The sequence below is a fragment of the Antechinus flavipes genome, chromosome 1 (assembly GCF_016432865.1).
Source record: "Antechinus flavipes isolate AdamAnt ecotype Samford, QLD, Australia chromosome 1, AdamAnt_v2, whole genome shotgun sequence".
Taxonomy (NCBI): domain Eukaryota; kingdom Metazoa; phylum Chordata; class Mammalia; order Dasyuromorphia; family Dasyuridae; genus Antechinus; species Antechinus flavipes.
Window position 1 is genome coordinate 247,010,613 of NC_067398.1, and position 6,281 is coordinate 247,016,893.

The 6,281-nt window shown below is 43.0% G+C and overlaps 1 long non-coding RNA gene across 1 annotated transcript; it reads right to left on the reverse strand.

Annotated features, from left to right (window-relative positions):
- Positions 1-218: 218 nt before the first annotated feature.
- Positions 219-3,310, reverse strand: LOC127563428 (uncharacterized). The gene is made up of 3 exons (XR_007953960.1): positions 2,882-3,310; positions 1,567-1,818; positions 219-563 (listed from the first exon to the last, which is right to left on the reverse strand). It is a non-coding gene; the product is annotated as an uncharacterized LOC127563428 (long non-coding RNA).
- Between the last annotated feature and the right edge of the window lie 2,971 nt (positions 3,311-6,281).

Below are 6,281 nucleotides of genomic sequence, written 5' to 3' on the forward strand. Positions count from 1 at the left end.
ACAGCTAGGCAGTGTTAAGTGTCTGAGGTCAAATTTGAACTCAGGTCCCCTGACTTCAGGGCAGCTGCTCTATCCACTGTACCACCTAGCTGCCCTCTTTTGCTGTTTTGATGAACTGTTTTTCTTTATTATTAGGGGAAGTTTCACTATGGGAAAGGGGAGGGAGAAGTGCAAGTGTATAATGTCAAAATGATTCTGATGTAAAAACAAAAGGCATCTTTAAAGACCAAGATAAAATAGTCTCTTCCCTCAAAGAATTGATAATGGCAGGGAGACATATGGGATTGGGGGGAGAGGGAAGGGGAATACAACACTTAAATAGGTAAGTATAACACAAATTAATTTGAGGAGAGAGCTTCAGGTGTTTGAAAACATCTATCATTCCATGCCCTCTTTTTCCTCAGTGTCCCGGTTTCTTCTTTGGACATGCTCTCTGGTATACTCATCATTCTCACCACCATAGAAGACAGCATGATGTAGCGTAAAAAATGGTCCCCTCTGTCACATGCTATTTCAGTCATCTTGGACAAGTTTTTTTAACTTCTGAACCTCAATTTCCTTACCTGTGAAAGAAGAGAATTGAAACAGATGAACTCTGAGATGCTTCCTAGCTCTAAATCAATATTCTCATGAGCCTCTCAACCCTCTCCTGCTTCTCAATGTTCTTCTAAAATGGAACCCCCAGAAGTGAACATACAACTCCAGATGCAGTCTGATCTGGGTAGTATGTAGTGGGAACATCATCTCCTTTCTATTATTGTAGACTCATATCGCTCTTTGTAATATGACACTCCTCCTTGCCTGGCATTTCTGTCCAAAGGAAGAATTGGCACTTCTGGGGGCAGCATTTTCTTTGTATTTGGTTGTGTTACCCTCATAAGCCTTAGATTGTAGCTGCTCTGAGCTTCCAAAATCTGGGGGAGACGGGGGTAGTTGGGATAAACTTACACTACTCTTCAACCCCTTCCTAGGCTGTCTAGACCCCATTCTCCCTATTGTTTTTTTGAATAAACTCTTCCTTCCTCTCATCCAAGTCTCATGTATTAAGATCTGGTTTGAATTGAGTAGTGCTTTTGGGGACCACAGGGAATCCTTTCCTAAGAGCTAGGCAAAGGAAACCCATAATAGGAAATTCAATCCTCCCAGCCCAGCTCAGCCTGAGCCTAAGTTTTCCAAAGGGCAGAGAAGTGACAGAAGGAATTTTATAGGCTACATTGAATAAATTAGAAAGAGGAACACATGGGATTTTCATGTATACACACCTGCATAAAAACACACAAATATTTATACATGAAATCCATGTGTTCATATGCAAACATCTGTAGACATGAGTGTGTGCACACATTTTAGTAATTTCCCTTAACAGGAGAGAAAGCTAAAAACAGAATTTTTTCAGTGTCTGCGTTGGAGTGGGGATGGGGGGGAAGGCACGGTGGCAAAATGGAGATAAGAGATGGGAATATGAAACTGAAGGCCTGAAAGTCAGTGTAGGATTTGTCTTGAAATGGGAGAGATCCTTTTATAATAAACTAGACAGAAACAACAATAACAACAATAAAAAACAACCTAGATTTTAGACTGTTAGAAGCTGGAAGCAATTTTAGAGCTCATGGAGTCCAATCCCCTTCTTTCACTGGGGCCAGAATGCAGGAAGCAAGTTTGTAGCAGAGCTTGGGAAGGCTGGGGGTGCAGGATGGGGGGAGAAGATGGAACAGCTCCCCCATTTCCAGTCTCCACCAGGACCTCCTTGCAGTCTCCCATCCCCAGACTGGAGTATTGAATCAGGGATTGAAACACAGAGCTTCTTTCTTTGTTTCCCTCAAAAAAAAAAAAATACAGAAGTTACAGGTTATTCCAGATTCTGAGCAAACAAAACTCAGCACAAACCAGAGGGGGGCCCTCAGGTCTATGACTGTTCCTGTTTCCTCCACTCCAAGGGGAAAGGCACACCTGCAAGAGGGTGGGTCTCTCTAAAAAGAAAAGTTGAACAGCTGTTGGTGAAAGGATGACAGTTCAATCCACAAAACCCTGAGGTGCCCAGCTGCGGGTAATGCAAGGAGGGTGCGGTCGGGTATGGGATGTGGGAGTGTGCCCATCTCCTGACTAGGTCACTAGCTGTGGATGGGAAGGAAGACGGGAATATGTATTTTTGGTCATTGGAAGTAGGCTTGGATATACATCTCCTGTTCTTTGTTTTTGTGCTTTAAAAAAAGAAAGAAAGAAAAACCGAAATCTTTTCCAGATTGGGGTGGAGTAAGGAGAGGGGGAGGAGGAGGGAAAAAGAGAGAGAGAAGAGAGAGAGAGAGACAGAGGGAGAGGAAAGGGAGAGAGTAAGAGAGAGATAGAGACAGAGAAACAGAGGGAGAGGGAAAGGGAGAGAGCTAGAGAAGGGAGACAGACAGACAAAGACAGAGAGACAAAGAGACAGAGAGAGAGGGAGGGTGAGAGAGGGGGATAGAGAGAAAGGGAGAGACAGGGAGTGAGAGAAACAGAGAGAGAAAGGGAAGGAGAGAGAGAAACAGAGAAACATACAGAGACGAGGCGGGGGAGAGGGGGAGCAAAGGGAGAGAAAGAGGGGAAGGAAGAGAGGGATAGTCTTCTCTTTGTTGTGAAAGGAGCTTCATTACAGATTGATATTCCCATAATGCTTTAGGATCAAGGAGCTGTGTTTCTGGAAAGGTTAGTATGAACTACATATCCCATGGTTCTTTGGGATCCAAGAGACTCATTGAGAGAAGGCCCTGAGAGGGTGAAGTGACAATGTTTAAAAAATAAAATAAAATAAAAGATGACAGGCCTGCAGAAGGGGATGTGAAAGAAAAAGCTGAGAGAGGTGTCTCCTTTCGATTCCTCTTTCCCCACCAGAAATGGAGACATTTACCGGGAGCAGGGGAATCCAGGTTGCAGTTGGAGAAAGCTAGAGCGGCAGAGAGGGCGGGGCCGGCGGATGCAGAGGCTCAGAGGCCGCTGGGCGGAGCTGTCAAAGTTTCCTCCAATGACCATCGAGCCAGTCTTGGAGGCCCCCACACCCCCAAAACTGCGGTCAGAAATCCGGCCTCGGAAAAGAGTGGAGAACCGTGTTTCTACGCAGTATTTTAAGGTTTCCAAACGATTTTCTTCACAACAATGCGAAGAACCGCGTGACGTCCTCATTCTGGGATGAGAAAACGGCCGTTAGGCGACGTTAAGTGCTGTACCAAAGGCCGCAAACGTCAGAACTCGCATCTTCTGCCTTTGACAGGTGCCCTTAGGGGCAGCCGGGAGGCCCTGCCCCAGCCCCGCCCCGTCCCGCCCCAGCCCCGCCCCGTCCCGCCCCAGCCCCCCAACTCTCCCCGCCCCAACCCCCCCAACTCTCCCCGCCCCAACCCCCCCAACTCTCCCCGCCCCAACCCCTCCAACTCCCCCCGCCCCAGCTCCCCTCTGCCCACAGAGGCCGGCGTGATTCTGGAACCAGATCTGGCGTTCTCTTTCAGACGGTGTTTGATCGCGGAGCAGGCTTTGCAGAGGCTTGGGGAACTTTGCCCTTTGCTCTCCTGGAGGACTGACTGGGTAGTCCTGAGGGAAGCTGGAGCGGGACTAAGAAATAGTATCCCACCCTACATGTGGTAACCAAGGGTGCCCTTTGGGAGTTCTTTGTCAGCAGCGCAAAGAACAAGTGGGACTTTGGGGAAGACGAAGAAACACATGAAATAAGGGCTCATCCCACTCCCAGGGTGGACTAGCCCAAGCCTGCCCTTTGAGTATCAAGGTGAGAGAGTGACCACCATCGGAGGCAGGAGCTGGTGTGGTCTTCCCATCGGTGAGGATGCGGTCCTCCTTCACCTTCAAGCCCCAATAAACCACAGGCTAGAATTAGGGGTTTATGCTTCAGTAGGACCAGAGCCCTTGCCTTCTCTCTGCCCAAATTAGTCTTTGTATATCCATCCTCTTCTCTTCCCGAGGTTTATTCCCCATATATATTCATGTTCAATTGTTTTCAGAATTGTCTGACTCTCTAGGACCCCATTTGAAGTTTTCTTGGCAAAGGCTTGCCATTTCCTTCTCCAGCCCATTTTACAGATGAGAAAATTAAGGCAAACAGAGTTAAAATGATTTGCTCAGGGCCATACACCTAGTATCTAAAGCTAGATTTGATTTCCAGGTCTAGTACTCCATCTGAATGCACCACTTAACTGCCCTAAGTATGCTCACCAAATGTTGTCAATGAATTCTCAATAAATGTATATGCAAGTATGCATACCTACATATATATTTGTTAATTCTCTATATATAATTCTATAATATAATAATGTATAATTCTATAGAGTACCAGCCCTGAAGTCAGGAGGACCTGAGTTCAAATCTGGCTTCAGACAATTAACACTTTTTTTTAAATTATAGGTTTTTATTGACATTACATATGCATGGGTAATTTTTTACATTATCCCTTGCACTCATTTCTGTTCCAACTTTTCCCTTCCCTCCCCTAGATGGCAGGCAGTCTTATACATGTATAAATATGTTATATATAAATATGTCCTAGATGAAATATATATATATATATATGTATGCAGAACTGTTCAGTTCTCTTGTTGCACAGGAAGAATTGGATTCAGAAGGTAAAAATAACCTGGGAAGAAAAACAAAAATGCAAGTAGTCCACATTCATTTCCCAGTGTTCCTTCTCTGGGTGTAGCTGATTCTGTCTATTACTGATCAATTGGAGAGGAATTAGATCTTCTCTTTGTCCAAGAAATCCACTTCCATCAGAATACGTCCTCAAACAGTATTGTTGTTGAAGTGTATAATGATCTCCTGGTTCTGCACATTTCACTCAGCATTATTTCATGTAGGTCTTTCTAGGCCTCTCTGAAATCATCCTGTTGGTCATTTCTTACAGAACAATAATATTCCATAACGTTCATATACCACAATTTACCCAACCATTCTCCAATTAATGGGCATCCATTCATTTTCCAGTTTCTTGCCACTACAAACAGGGCTGCCACAAACATTTTGGCACATACAGGTCCCTTTCCCTTCTTTAAGATCTCTTTGGGGTATAAGCCCAGTAGTAGCACTGCTGGATCAAAGGGTATGCACAGTTTGATAACTTTGAGGGCATCAATTAACACTTCTTGGCTGTGTAACCCTGGGCAAGTCACTTAACCCCAATTGCCTCAGCAAAAAAAAAAAAAAAAAGTAATAATAATAATTCTATAATATTCTCAACAAACGTTGAATATGAATTCTCAACAAACATTAAGTATAAACTATCTCTCCCTATGTACATATGTATGCATGTATATATATATACATATATATAAACAAATGTACATATCTATATATAAGATACAGCACTAGAAAATGGAGATATGAGGGTGGAGGAAAAAAAACAGCCCAATATAGTCCCTTCCCTGGAGGAATTTACCTTCATAATAATAAGATGAAACATCATTATTATCCTATAATGCAAAGTGGAGTATGATTAAGGTAGAAAAGAGGTCAAACATTGGCCTGAGAAAAGACTCACTTCCAATGAGGGAGATTAGGAAAGGCTGCATGGAGGAGGAGCCAACTGGGCTGAAACTTGAAGGAAGAGAAGGATATAGAAATTGAAATTCTGGGCTGCCACTCCCAGGGATGTTGTATGTTGGGAGATCTATAGTAGCAAGACAGGGACTGGGTGTGTAATTTCACTAATATAAGCCATTCTTGGATGAGGAAAGTCTATCTACCCATAAAGAGACCTCTGCTATATATTGTCTTAGAGAGCAATGACTAGTCACCTAGACTACATACAACTTGTCCAAGGTGGAACAGTTAATATGTGTCAGTAATGGGTCTTGGTCTTAATAATTTCATACTAGTACTCTATCCAGTACACCAGTGGTATCAGATCCTAGTAAAATGGGGGACACTAAACTCTTTGGATCTTTGTAGACAGAATACTGATTTGGAAATCCACACATTAAACAAATATCTTTGTTCTACTGTATTTTTATTTATTTTGTCAAGTATTTATTTCTAAATTACATTTTAATCTAGTTCTGGCTATAGTGGCGATGTGACCCTTGGGCACTATGTTTGATACCTTTTGGAATATACCATTCGATCTTGTTATTTTTCTGTTCTCATAAATCCAGGTGACCACAAATATAGTAAACATTTATTAAAATCCTGCTAGGTGGCAGGTACTATGCTAAATGGGAATACAAAGACAGATAATTGTCAGTCCTTGGAAAAATAAAATACTATTTCAAAAAAAAAGAATCATCAGTTTAGAGATTATTGTTGAATTT